The sequence below is a fragment of the Engystomops pustulosus genome, chromosome 3, assembly GCF_040894005.1.
Source record: "Engystomops pustulosus chromosome 3, aEngPut4.maternal, whole genome shotgun sequence".
Lineage (NCBI taxonomy): Eukaryota > Metazoa > Chordata > Amphibia > Anura > Leptodactylidae > Engystomops > Engystomops pustulosus.
The window spans coordinates 223,048,156-223,062,065 of record NC_092413.1 but is presented as its reverse complement, the minus strand read 5'-3'; positions in this window follow the sequence as shown (position 1 = coordinate 223,062,065).

The window sequence follows — 13,910 nt, the reverse complement described above, 5'->3', positions numbered from 1 at the left end:
TCTACCATCACCATAGACAGAGGACATCCTCTACACCTGGAGGAGAGGAGGTTCTACCATCACCATAGACAGAGGGAATCCTGTAAAACTAGAGGAGAGGCAGTTCTACCATCGCCATAGACATGGGGTATCCTCCACACCTAAACTCAAGGTGGTTTAACCATCACCATAGACAGGGGGCATCCTCTACGCCTAGAGGAGAGGTGGCTCTACCATCGCCATATACAGAGGGCATCCTCTACGCCTAGAGAAGAGGTGGTTCTTCCATCATCATAGACAGGAGGCATCCTCTACACCTAGAGGAGAGGAGGTTCTACCATCACCATAGACAGGAGGCATCCTCTACACCTAGGGGAGAGGTGGTTCTACCATCACCATGGACAGGGGGCATCCTCTACACCTAGAGGAGAGGTGGTTCTACCATCACCATGGACAGGGGGCATCCTCTACACCTAGAGGAGAGGAGGTTCTACCATCACCATAGACAGGGGACATCCTCTACACCTAGAGGAGAGGAGGTTCTACCATCACCATAGACAGGAGGCATCCTCTACACCTAGAGGAGAGGAGGTTCTACCATCACCATAGACAGGAGGCATCCTCTACACCTAGGGGAGAGGTGGTTCTACCATCACCATGGACAGGGGGCATCCTCTACACCTAGAGGAGAGGTGGTTCTACCATCACCATGGACAGGGGGCATCCTCTACACCTAGAGGAGAGGAGGTTCTACCATCACCATAGACAGGGGGCATCCTCTACACCTAGAGGAGAGGAGGTTCTACCATCACCATATACAGGGGCATCCTGTAAAACTAGAGGAGAGGCGGTTCTACCATCACCATAGACAGGGGGCATCCTGTAAAACTAGAGGAGAGGAGGTTCTACCATCACCATAGACAGGAGGCATCCTCTACACCTAGAGGAGAGGAGCTTTAACCATCACCATAGACAGGGGGCATCCTGTAAAACTAGAGGAGAGGCGGTTCTACCATCACCATAGACAGGGACATCCTCTACACCTAGAGGAGAGGCGGTTCGGTTCTACCATCGACATAGACAGGGAGCATTGTCTACACCTAGAGGAGAGGTGGTAATATTATTGCCATAGACAGGGGGCATCCCCTACTCCTATAGGAGAGACTTTTCTACCATCAACATAGACAGGGGGCATCATCTACACCTAGAGGAGAGGTGGTTCTACCATCACCATAGACAGGGGGCATCCTGTACACCTAGAGGAGAGGAGGTTCTACCATCACCATAGACAGTGGGCATCCTCTACACCTAGAGGAGAGACTTTTCTACCATCACCATAGACAGGGGCATCCTCTACACCTAGAGGAGAGGTGGTTCTACCATCACCATAGACAGGGGGATCCTCTACACCTAGAGGAGAGAAGGTTCTACCATCACCATAGACAGGGGGCATCCTCTACACCTAGAGGAGAGGAGGTTCTACCATAACCATAGACAGGGGGCATCCTCTACAACTAGAGGAGAGGAGGTTCTAACATCACCATAGACAGGGGGCATCCTGTACACCTAGAGGAGAGGAGGTTCTACCATCACCATAGACAGGGGGTATTTTCTACACCTATAGGCGAGGAGCTTCTACCATCACAATAGACGTTGGACATCCTCTGAACCTAGAGGAGAGGAAGTTCTACCATCGACATAGACAGGGAGCATCCTCTACATCTAGAGGCAAGAAGCTCTACCATCGCCAAATACAAAGGTTCTTTAATGTATGAGCAGTGAGACTATGAAATGATCTGCTGTAGGAGAGAGTTTGTAGAGAGAGCAAATACCTAGGTGTGCACCACTATGAAGTTACAGTCAATATGTTTGTAAGGGTCTATGTGGGGAAAAAGAGGGCAAGAAAAACCTAACTTTTTTATTTTATTAGATAAAATGTTGGAGCACAACACCTAAGAGAATGTTCAAAAATATAGAGAGAACAAGATTTGCAAAGAAATGTAAGCTCTGTGTTTAATACCAACTTACCCCAAATTTGAAAGTTGTTGTGTCGCCCCCTGACACTGTAGGCTCCATAGTGGCTGGTATGGCTGCTACCCGTATGCTTGTCATATGTAATGGTATGATGCTTAGTTTGTACATGTGACTATTAGTACTATTGTACTATTTATTGCGGAGGTCTCTTAGTGATTGTAAATCACTGATTCCGGTAGAAGATTAAAACGTAACATTTAATGGCGAATCCTTAAAAATCCTTATTTTGTGGAGACTATTTCATTGTAAAGTGGCCTGGATTGTTGTAGATATAAACTCCCTGCTCCTATTCCTACCATATAGAATCGCAATTAAATAACTAATGCGCTGGTGTAGAAAACAATGGCCCACATTTACTGAGGACCTTGCGCCAGGACCTGAGGATCTTGGATTTTGCACATTCTTTTCAGTGCAAATTGCTCTCATGTATTTAAGAAGTGTCAGAGACATATTTGTGCACAATTGTGGTGCAGCTGCACTATACCCGATGCGACACAAAATGGGCGTTCCGTTGCACAGTCAGACCGTGCACCACATTCAACAGAAATGTGTTGCACGCCCTATATAAAAGGTGCACCAAAAAATGTGGTGCACTCTCGGAGCAGTGCAGGGGACATCAGATTCATAAAGAGCACCCTCTGCACAATAAATGTGCAAATGTGCCCCAACATCTTTTTTCTAAAACACTGGGGTTAAACCGTGGAGTTTAAAAAAGAATTTGTGTCGCAAGATCAGCACCTACATGCACCGGGAATAAGCAGGTGAACTCCAGTGGACCTTGGCACAGCACGGACACCTGCTGGATATCGGGCGCACAATCTTATAGAATGCCGGCAGACCCGAATCAGCGTCGAACAACGCGCCGCGGGATCGCGACTGGACCAGGTAAGTAAATGTGCCTCATTGTCTCAATGCGTTTCCCCCATCTTTATTGGGTTTATCAGGAGAGATCAAAACATTTCTGTGATAAAGAAAAATAATAATAAACAAAGCTCCGGCGTCCTGAAGCTGTCTAAACCCCGTACCCTGATAATCTAAGCACATTGTCAGCTCATAGCACAGAGTGATCATGAAGTGTCTGCTCAGAGAGTCCTCACCCAGGAGCTAAAACAGCAATAACACTGAGTAACATTGTAAATTAAGGAGGTTAAATATGATTTTGATTGGGTATTATAGTGATGGGTAAACATCACTAGGGGATGAAAATTCGAGAACTTTCTTTCATGGGAAAACTACTTTAACTGTTTGAGGTTCTTATTATGTATACTGGCTCCTGTGGTGCTTCCATGCTCATATATATTCTAGTGCGAGCAGTGCAGGGAGCTGATTGGCTGCACAGACACTACAATCACACACCACCTTTAGAACACATTACAGTCAGTCACTTTCTCCAAACCCTATAAATGTGGTATCTTCATGGACATACTGACCCATAAAACACAGTGCATGTGTCATCTGGACAGTACAGTGAAAACCATAAAAACAAAGCCTCCAAAAATAAGGCGCAACTGGGTTTTTTGCTAATACCACCACATGTGGAATTATTTACATGTTATGGAATATTAAAGCAAACCTGTAATCAGGATCACACATTTTTAGCTGATGACAGGTTCCCATCACCTTTTTACCACTAAGTGTGGACATCTGTTACAAGGCTAAAATCATCATCATTATCTGCTCCCTGCTCTTTCTTCTACCCCTCACCCCTTCGTCATGCGGGACATTAACAGACCCCAAGCTCCGAACAAATCTCTGTCAGCTCCTGTCTGCTGGAGGGAGGGGAGAGGAAGGTAGGAAGGTGGAAGCTTTAGCAGTGCAGATGATGATGACCGCAGGGACTCAAAAGTCCTGATGACTCGAAGCAGTTTGCTGGCAGGGAGCCAGGAAAACTTTTATCAAATTTATAAGTGATTTGAACCATTAGTGTTAATTATAAATCAGATTGGAAAATGTATTAAAAATACTATGGAGACCTGTCATTTGGTGAAAATGTGTGTCCTAATGACAGGTTCAATTTAAATGGTGCTACTAGGAAGCAAAAAAGATCTCAAATAACTGTGTAAATTGAAAAAATCTAAAAACTACGTCCTATGAAGAGAATGGGGTGAGGTATCTATAACACAAAAACACAGAAAAAACACATAAAAGCTTAAAGGGAACACACCACCACGATTCTACCTATAAAGGTAGAACGGCTGGTAGGTGGATGTATGGGACGTGAGGAGAGCTTTTAAAGAGCTAATCCTCACGCCCCCTCTATCTTTTTGAAATCTTTATTGCCCTAATATGTAAATTTTGTAAAGCGGCTAATGGGGCATAGAGTAGCCGGACATGAGGCTACACGTCGCGGCTACTCCATGCCCCAGTAGCTTCTTTACCCCTCCTGCCCTGAGACATTCGGCGCGCAGATCTGGGTAGCTGTGCTCCCTCATCAGAGAAGCCGGAGTTCTGCGCATGCACAGTAGCTCCGGCCTCGAAGCTGTGGCCGCACATGCGCAGAACACTGGCTTCTTGTATGAGGGCGTGCAGCTACAGAGAGCTGTGTGCCGAAGATCTCAGGGTAAGAGGAGTTAAGAGGCTACTGGGACGTGGAGTAGCCGCGACGTGTAGCCTCATGTCCAGCTACTCCACACCCCATTAGCCACTTTACAAAATTTACATATTAGGGCAATACATGCACCTACCACCCATTCTACCTTTATAGGTAGAATTGTGGTGGTAGGTTGCCTTTAAAAGTGTCAATAAGTGTCAAAAAGGAGGGGTCAGGGGCTGCAGAGGACTGTACAACAGCTTTTGGTGCAGAGAGACAGAGAAAGTTTTCTCGAATCATAAACTGGGATTGAGTGACATTTTTCCATCCTCAGAGCAGCACACACTGGGCAGATACACATGGACAGCACTGTCCCCCTCCTAACTCTCATAATCACAGGGATTATAAGCATAACCAAGAGACACCGCTACTGAGGTGCCAGGTTGAACTGAGGTTGAACAGCAAAGAAACTTCTGCATATAGGTTATCAAGATAATAAGCAAAATTCTTCTACTTCCCAAAAGATATTGATTTGTAAATAAAAAATAAATACATTATGGGTCAATGACCAATGACAACCATAAGAGTTGTCTTATCTTGTATGTACAGGATACGACAGATGTGATAGGATAAGCGCTTACGGCAATCATGCGACTCAAAGTCATGAGTTCCACAAGATGACTCGTTTATTTAGTGTTGCGCAACGCTGACAAGTCATCTCATGGAACTCACAACTTTGAGTCGCATGATTGTCGCGAGCGATGATCCTATATGTGTATCACATCCGTCGGATCCTGTACATCTTTAATCTTCCACCGGTTGTCCTGGAACAAGGAGGAGAGCCATCACCACAGGAACAGCTGCTGGGCTATTGAATCTATATTCTTCTTTGCCAGTCAGACCAGGCGAGAACCTTTCTTACATAAAAGGGGTACCCTGGTTATCTTCTCACACATGTGAGAGCTCTCCTTTTTGTCTTTTGTACTTTCTATACTGGAGGGTGGCTTGTGGAATTACACTCACCCCCTACCCAGTTTTTAATTCTTAGCCCCTATTAATATTGTACACTGCACAATGTTTTTCCCGGTTAATAAAATCATGAAGTTTTGTAATTCTTTGCCCATTTTTATCAATAAGTTTTCAGACTGATCATTAACAATTAGAGATGAGCGAGCACTAAAATGCTCGGGTACTCGTTATTCGAGACGAACTTTTCCCGATGCTCGAGTGCTCGTTTCGAGTAATGAGCCCCATTGAAGTCAATGGGAGACTCGAGCATTTTTCAAGGGGACCAAGGCTCTGCACAGGGAAGCTTGGCCAAACACCTGGGAACCTCAGAAAAGGATGGAAACACCACGGAAATGGACAGGAAACAGCAGGGGCAGCATGCATGGATGCCTCTGAGGCTGCTTAATCGCACCATTATGCCAAAATTATGGGCAACAGCATGGCCATGACAGAGTGACAGAATGAAGCTAGATAGCATCTAAAACATCCAATAATTGACCCTGACACTATAGGGGACGGCATGCAGAGGCAGCGGCAGCAGCGGAAGGCTAGAGAGTGGCATGGCGACATACCCTAAATGGACTCAGGCTTCAAACCAATGGGTAGCAGAGAGGAACCAAAGAAGGTGAGCAAGAAGCGCTCAAATAATATTGGTACATGATAAAAGTTTGCCAGTATATTTTGTGGATTACACAGCAGGGTGGCGACAAAGTTAACATGGAAGCCATGAAAACAATCCAAAATTCTGCCTGACACAGCTCGTTTGATAAGGGGACGATGTATGGAGGCAGTGAACTAGTAGTAGATTAAAGGTACTGCAGTTAAAACTATGTTAGTTGGTTCTTGGCATGGAGCTGGCGCTCCGCTGCCAGGCGAGCTTTCGCCAATCCAAGCCCCTGTCTCTAGGCTACTCCCCAAACAGCACTTCTAAGAACCTTTCGGATAAGATCAAGTGTAGTAGCGTTCTTATAAGTTTGGGATATGGCGGGTGAGGGGAATGTAAACATCTGCGCAAGAAGCGCTGAAATAATATCCGTAAATGAAAAAAGTTTTCCAGTATATTTTGTGGCTTACACAGCAGGGTGGCGACAAAGTTAACAAGTTTGATGTGGAATGCCCTGCAATAGCTCTTGGGCGGTGTGCCTTTTATCACCTAGGCTCAGCAGTTTGAGCACCGCCTGCTGTCGCTTAGCAACGGCACTGCTGCTGTGCCTAGAGCTACCGACTGATGGCGCCATGCCCACGGATGGTAATTCGGAGGAGGAGGAGGTGGAGGAGGGGTGGGAGGATTTGGAGGTATAGTAGGCCTTTGAGACCTGGACCGAGGTAGGCCCCGCAATCCTCTGCGTCGGCAGTATATGACCAGCCCCAGGGTCAGACTCGGTCCCAGCCTGCACCAAGTTAAGTGTAGTAGCGTTCTTATAAGTTTGGGATATGGCGGGTGAGGGGAATGTAAACAGATGCGCAAGAAGCGCATGATGCGCATGGAGCTGGCGCTCCGCTGCTAGGCGAGCTTTCGCCAATCCAAGCCCCTGTCTCTAGGCTACTCCCCAAACAGCACTTCTAAGAACCTTTTGTATAAGATCAAGTGTAGTAGCGTTCTTATAAGTTTAGGATATGGCGGGTGAGGGGAATGTAAACAGATGCGCAAGAAGCGCATGATGCGCATGGAGCTGGCGCTCCGCTGCTAGGCGAGCTTTCACCAATCCAAGCCCCTGTCTCTAGGCTACTCCCCAAACAGCACTTCTAAGAACCTTTTGTATAAGATCAAGTGTAGTAGCGTTCTTATAAGTTTAGGATATGGCGGGTGAGGGGAATGTAAACAGATGCGCAAGAAGCGCATGATGCGCATGGAGCTGGCGCTCCGCTGCTAGGCGAGCTTTCGCCAATCCAAGCCCCTGTCTCTAGGCTACTCCCCAAACAGCACTTCTAAGAACCTTTTGTATAAGATCAAGTGTAGTAGCGTTCTTATAAGTTTAGGATATGGCGGGTGAGGGGAATGTAAACAGATGCGCAAGAAGCGCTGAAATAATATCCGTAAATGGTAAAAGTTTGCCAGTGTATTTTGTGGATAACACAGCAGGGTGGCGACAAAGTTAACAACTTTGATGTGGAATCCATGAAAACAACCCAAATTTCGGCCTGACAAACCTCGTTTGATAAAGGGACGATGTATGGAGGCAGCTATATGGACGACTTTTGGAGGTAGCAATGGAGACAACGTGTGGAGGCTGCTATGGAGACAATTCAATTTGGATAGTGCCTGTATGTGGCAGTCCAAAAAATTTTTCAAACCAGAGGAGCAGGTAGGTGGCCCTCCAGAAAAATGGAATAGATTGAGTGCCTGTATGTGGCAGTCCAAAAAATTTTTCAAACCAGAGGAGCAGGTAGGTGGCCCTCCAGAAAAATGGAATAGATTGAGTGCCTGTATGTGGCACTCCCAAAAATTGTTTAAAACAGAGGACCGTGTCGGTGGCCCTCCAGAAAAATTAAATGCATAAAGTACTATACCTAGAGCCAGTGGGCCCTGTCAAAAAATAGCCAGTTTCCTCTGCTTTACTGTACAAAGAGGAGGAGAAGGAGGAAAATGAGGAGGAGGAGGAGTGGATAAATTATTCAGGTTGAGCTTCCTTCACCTGCTGGAGATTTGAAATTAGGAGAAATCCATGCTTTATTCATCTTGATAAGCGTCAGCCTGTCAGCGCTGTCAGTCGACAGGCGTGTACGCTTATCGGTGATGATGCCACCAGCTGCACTGAAAACCCGCTCTGACAAGACGCTAGCGGCAGGGCAGGCAAGAACCTCCAAGGCGTAGAGCGCCAGTTCGTGCCACATGTCCAGCTTTGAAACCCAGTAGTTGTAGGGAGCTGTGTGATCATTTAGGACGATGGTATGGTCAGCTACGTACTCCCTCACCATCTTTCTGTAAAGATCAGCCCTACTCTGCCGAGACTGGGGACAGGTGACAGTGTCTTGCTGGGGTGACATAAAGCTGGCAAAAGCCTTGTAAAGCGTACCCTTGCCAGTGCTGGACAAGCTGCCTGCTCGCCTACTCTCCCTCGCTACTTGTCCCGCAGAACTACGCACTCTGCCGCTAGCGCTGTCAGAAGGGAAATACTGTTTCAGCTTGTGCACCAGGGCCTGCTGGTATTCATGCATTCTCACACTCCTTTCCTCTCCAGGGATGAGAGTGGAAAGATTTTGCTTGTACCGTGGGTCCAGGAGAGTGAACACCCAGTAATCGGTGCTGGAATAAATTCTTTGAACGCGAGGGTCACGGGACAGGCAGCCTAGCATGAAATCTGCCATATGCGCCAGAGTACCAACGCGTAAGAATTCACTCCCCTCACTGGCCTGACTGTCCATTTCCTCCTCCTCCAACTCCTCCAACTCCTCTTCTTCTGCCCATACACGCTCAACAGTGTAGGACTCAACAATGGTCCCCTCTTGTGTCTCGCCAACATTCTCCTCCTCTTCCTCCTCATCCTCCTCCACCTCCACCTCCTCCGATATGCGCTGAGAAACAGACCTAAGGGTGCTTTGGCTATCAACAAGGGAATCTTCTTCCCCTGTCTCTTGTGAGGAGCGCAAAGCTTCCGACTTCATGCTGACCAGAGAGTTTTTCAACAGGCCAAGCAGCGGGATGGTGAGGCTGATGATGGCGGCATCGCCACTGACCATCTGTGTTGACTCCTCAAAGTTACTCAGCACCTGACAGATATCAGACATCCACGTCCACTCCTCATTGTAGACTTGAGGAAGCTGACTGACCTGACTACCAGTTCTGGTGGAAGTTGACATCTGGCAGTCTACAATCGCTCGGCGCTGCTGGTAAACTCTGGATAACATGGTCAGTGTTGAATTCCACCTCGTGGGCACGTCGCACAACAGTCGGTGAGCGGGCAGTTGGAGGCGGCGCTGCGCTGCCCTGAGAGTGGCAGCATCTGTGCTGGACTTCCTGAAATGCGCACAGATGCGGCGCACCTTCGTGAGCAAATCAGACAGATTGGGGTATGTCTTGAGGAAACGCTGAACTATCAGATTTAACACATGGGCCAGGCATGGCACATGTGTCAGTCTGCCGAGTTGCAGAGCCGCCACCAGGTTACGGCCGTTGTCACACACAACCATGCCTGGCTTCAGGTTCAGCGGTGCCAGCCACAGATCAGTCTGCGCCGTGATGCCCTGTAATAGTTCTTGGGCGGTGTGCCTTTTATCGCCTAGGCTCAGCAGTTTGAGCACCGCCTGCTGTCGCTTAGCGACGGCACTGCTGCTGTGCCTAGAGCTACCGACTGATGGCGCCATGCCCACGGATGGTCGTTCAGAGGAGGAGGTGGAGGAGGGGTGGGAGGAGGAGGAGGCATAGTAGGCCTCAAACACCTGGACCGAGGTAGGCCCCGCAATCCTCGGCGTCGGCAGTATATGACCAGCCGCAGGGTCACACTCGGTCCCAGCCTCCACCAAGTTAACCCAATGTGCCGTCAGAGATATATAGTGGCCCTGCCCGGCAGCACTCGTCCACGTGTCCGTGGTCAGGTGGACCTTGTCAGAAACGGCGTTGGTCAGGGCACGGATTATGTTGTCTGACACGTGCTGGTGCAGGGCTGGGACGGCACATCGGGAAAAGTAGTGGCGGCTGGGGACCGAATACCGAGGGGCGGCCGCCGCCATGAGGCTGCGAAAGGCCTCGGTCTCTACTAGCCTATAGGGCAGCATCTCCAGGCTTAGCAATCTGGAAATGTGCACATTAAGGGCTTGGGCGTGCGGGTGGGTTGCACTATATTTGCGTTTCCGCTCCAGCGTCTGGGGTATGGAGAGCTGAACGCTGGTGGATGCTGTGGAGGATCGTGGAGGTGACGATGGGGTTTTTGTGGCAGGGTCCTGGGCAGGGGGCTGACTATCAGCTGACACAGGGGAAGGAGCAGTGGTGTGCACGGCCGGAGTTGAACGCGCTTGTTGCCACTGAGTGGGGTGTTTAGCATTCATATGCCTGCGCATACTGGTGGTAGTTAAGCTAGTAGTGGTGGAACCCCTGCTGATCCTGGTTTGGCAAATGTGGCACACCACAGTCCGTCGGTCATCCGGTGTTTCCTTAAAGAACCTCCAGACTTCTGAAAATCTAGCCCTCGCCGCAGGAGCCCTCGCCACGGGAGCTTCACTAGTTGACACATTTGGCGCTGATGCACCAGCTCTGGCCCTGCCTCTCCGTCTGGCCCCACCACTGCCTCTTCCAACCTGTTCTGGTCGAGGACTCTCCTCCGTCTCAGAAGCACTGTGTTCACCCGGCCTCTCAACCCAGCTTGGGTCTGTCACCTCATCATCCTCCGATCCCTCAGTCTGCTCCCCCCTCGGACTTCCTGCCCTGACAACAACTTCCCCACTGTCTGACAACCGTGTCTCCTCATCGTCGGACACCTCTTTACACACTTCTTCCACTACGTCAACAAGGTCATCATCACCCACAGACTGCGACTGGTGGAAAACCTGGGCATCAGAAAATTGCTCATCAGCAACCGGACAAGTGGTTTGTGACTGTGGGAAGGGTCCAGAAAACAGTTCCTCAGAGTATGCCGGTTCAAATGGCAAATTTTGCTGGGAGGGGGCAGACTGGGGGGGAGGAGGCTGAGGTGCAGGAGCTGGAGGAGTGCCGATTTCGGTGACATGGGTGGACTGCGTGGAAGACTGACTGGTGGACAAATTGCTCGAAGCATTGTCGGCAATCCACGACATCACCTGTTCGCACTGTTCTGGCCTCAACAGTGCTCTACCACGAGTCCCAGTAACTTCAGACATGAACCTAGGGAGTGTAGCTCTGCGGCGTTCCCCTGCTCCCTCATAAGCAGGTGGTGTCTCACCCCGCCCAGGACCACGGCCTCTGACCCCTGCAGTAGTTGGACGCCCACGTCCCCGCCCTCGTCCTCTACCCCTAGCCCTCGGGTTAAACATTTTGAAAATGAGAGTTATAACTTGTATTTTTTTTTTAACTTTTTTTTTTTTTTTTTTTTTTTTGTGTTTTTTAGTTTTTAAAACCAAACGATGCTATCCTATTGCTATGGCTATTTTCTAGCCAAGTATTACAGCACACTACTATACCAGATGAGATGACGCTGAGTTATGAAAAAAATAAACGTAAAATAAAAAAGGAAATGGCAGACTGTGCCTAGTTGAAATACAACCCCGGGCCCTAATAAATTTTCCCACTTCGGTCTTTGCGATGGATATGTGCGTCACTAAAACACAGTGGTCGCAAGTCTGACTCCAAATTGCTCCCAATTTGATAGTAGATGCACTGCAGCAAGTACAGCCACCAGCAGATCAACCAGAAATCAAATATATATAACGCTACTGTAGGCGTAATTAAGACGTTTGTATTCTCCTATGGCTATTTTCTAGCCAAGTATGAAAGCACACTACTATGCCAGATGAGATGACGCTGAGTTATGAAAAAAATAAACGTAAAATAAAAAGAAACTGGCAGACTGTGCCTAATTCTACTCAAACCCCTAATAAATTTTCCCACTTTGGTGTTTGAGGTGGATATGTGTGTCACTAAGAGCTAAACACAACGGTAGCAAGTCCCCCTGCTAATTCCTCACAATATGGTACTAGCTGCAAATAAAAAAAAAAAAAAATTATAACGTTATTGTAGCCCTAAGAAGGGCTGTTGGGTTCTTTAAGAATCACTCCTGCCTAACAGTAAGCTAATAGAACACCCTAACGCTTTCCCTGAGCAGCAGCAGCTCTCTCCCTAGCGGCATCCAGACAGAGAATGATGCGAGCAGCGCGGGCAGGGGCTAGTCTATTCCAGGGTCACCTGATCTGGCCAGCCAACCACTGCTATCTACGTGTAAGGGTACCACGTCATGCTGGGTGGAGTGCAGAGTCTCCTGGCTTGTGATTGGCTCTGTTTCTGGCCGCCAAAAAGCAAAACGGCGGGAGCTGCCATTTTCTCGAGCGGGCGAAATACTCGTCCGAGCAACGAGCAGTTACGAGTACGCTAATGCTCGATCGAGCATCAAGCTCGGACGAGTATGTTCGCTCATCTCTATTAACAATCAATAAGCGCAGTCAAAAAGCTTATGGAACCCCTTCCAAAAAACTTTACTCAAAAAATAAGCCCTTATAAAGCCACATTGACTAAGGATTTCATAGCTTAAGGCACTTGGGAAAAAATAATGGAAAAGTGTTTTATTTCTCTAAAAGGTTTTTACTTTTTAAATAAATGTTTTTTTAAAAAAAAAAGTATATTGTAGTGTATTAACCAATAGAAAAAAAGTTATTTTGGTGTGAAAATAAATGCAGAAAATGTTTATTAGAAAAAATTATGTCAGAAATACATTCTTTTCTAAATAGGGACCTGGAAAAACTCCTCGTTAAAGAGACACGCACATGGTGGGACTTTTCAACACTGCAACAATATGCAGAAAAAAACATGATTCCACGAGGTCTTCGCCTCAAAAAAAATACCGACCACTGTGTACTCAGAGGAATTTGTTACTAATTGGAATTCCATACTTACCACCTCTTCCTTACGCCTGATGGATTTAATTTTAAAACATGAAAAGATGGCATTGGACAGTGTACGTTTGGAAATACAGAACACACAAAAACATCTTCAACCTCATATGCAACATGCCCAGTTCACAGACTTAGACAACAAACTGAAAAGCCGGATCTCGGACATAGACAAACAAATTACTACCACCAAGAAAAACAAATTCCAACGTGATCTTCTGGATTACCAGACCAACACTGTCTATGAATGGGGCAGAAGAAACAGATACGTTCCTAAGTCCATACTTAAAAAGAAAATTTCTACATATGAAACCGATGAGGATAACAACAATAAAAAGGCAGAAAGTTCAGAGTATCATTCAGATGATTCCACCATATCAGAATCCACAGCATCTGCGGTACCTCCCACCTACTACAAAACCATAAAACGACAGAATAAACAAAAAAACGCACCAGGAGGGCTAGAAGAAAACGCAACAAGACAGTACCCGAAGAGGAATTCAAAGTCTACGAAGAAAAAGTAAGCGTCTTAAATTTGTCATCATACATTATTACTGACTTTGAATTGCCTCTCCTTTCCAAAGGACTTAATTATGCTCCGACTAATCATTTTGACTTATATAAAACAATTTTGGACGTTAACAATTTTGTCCGTTTGCTGACAGTGAAAAAACATTTCTTCAGTTGGGAAAATGTAAATGTTCTTGATACTGATGACTCCAAAGAGTTTATTGAAAATGATGTAATACAAACTGATAAGAATTTGGATTTTCCATCTGTCCAAGATGTTGTTGTGTACGATGATCTGAATAGTCTAGCGCAGTGATGGCGAATCTTTTAGAGC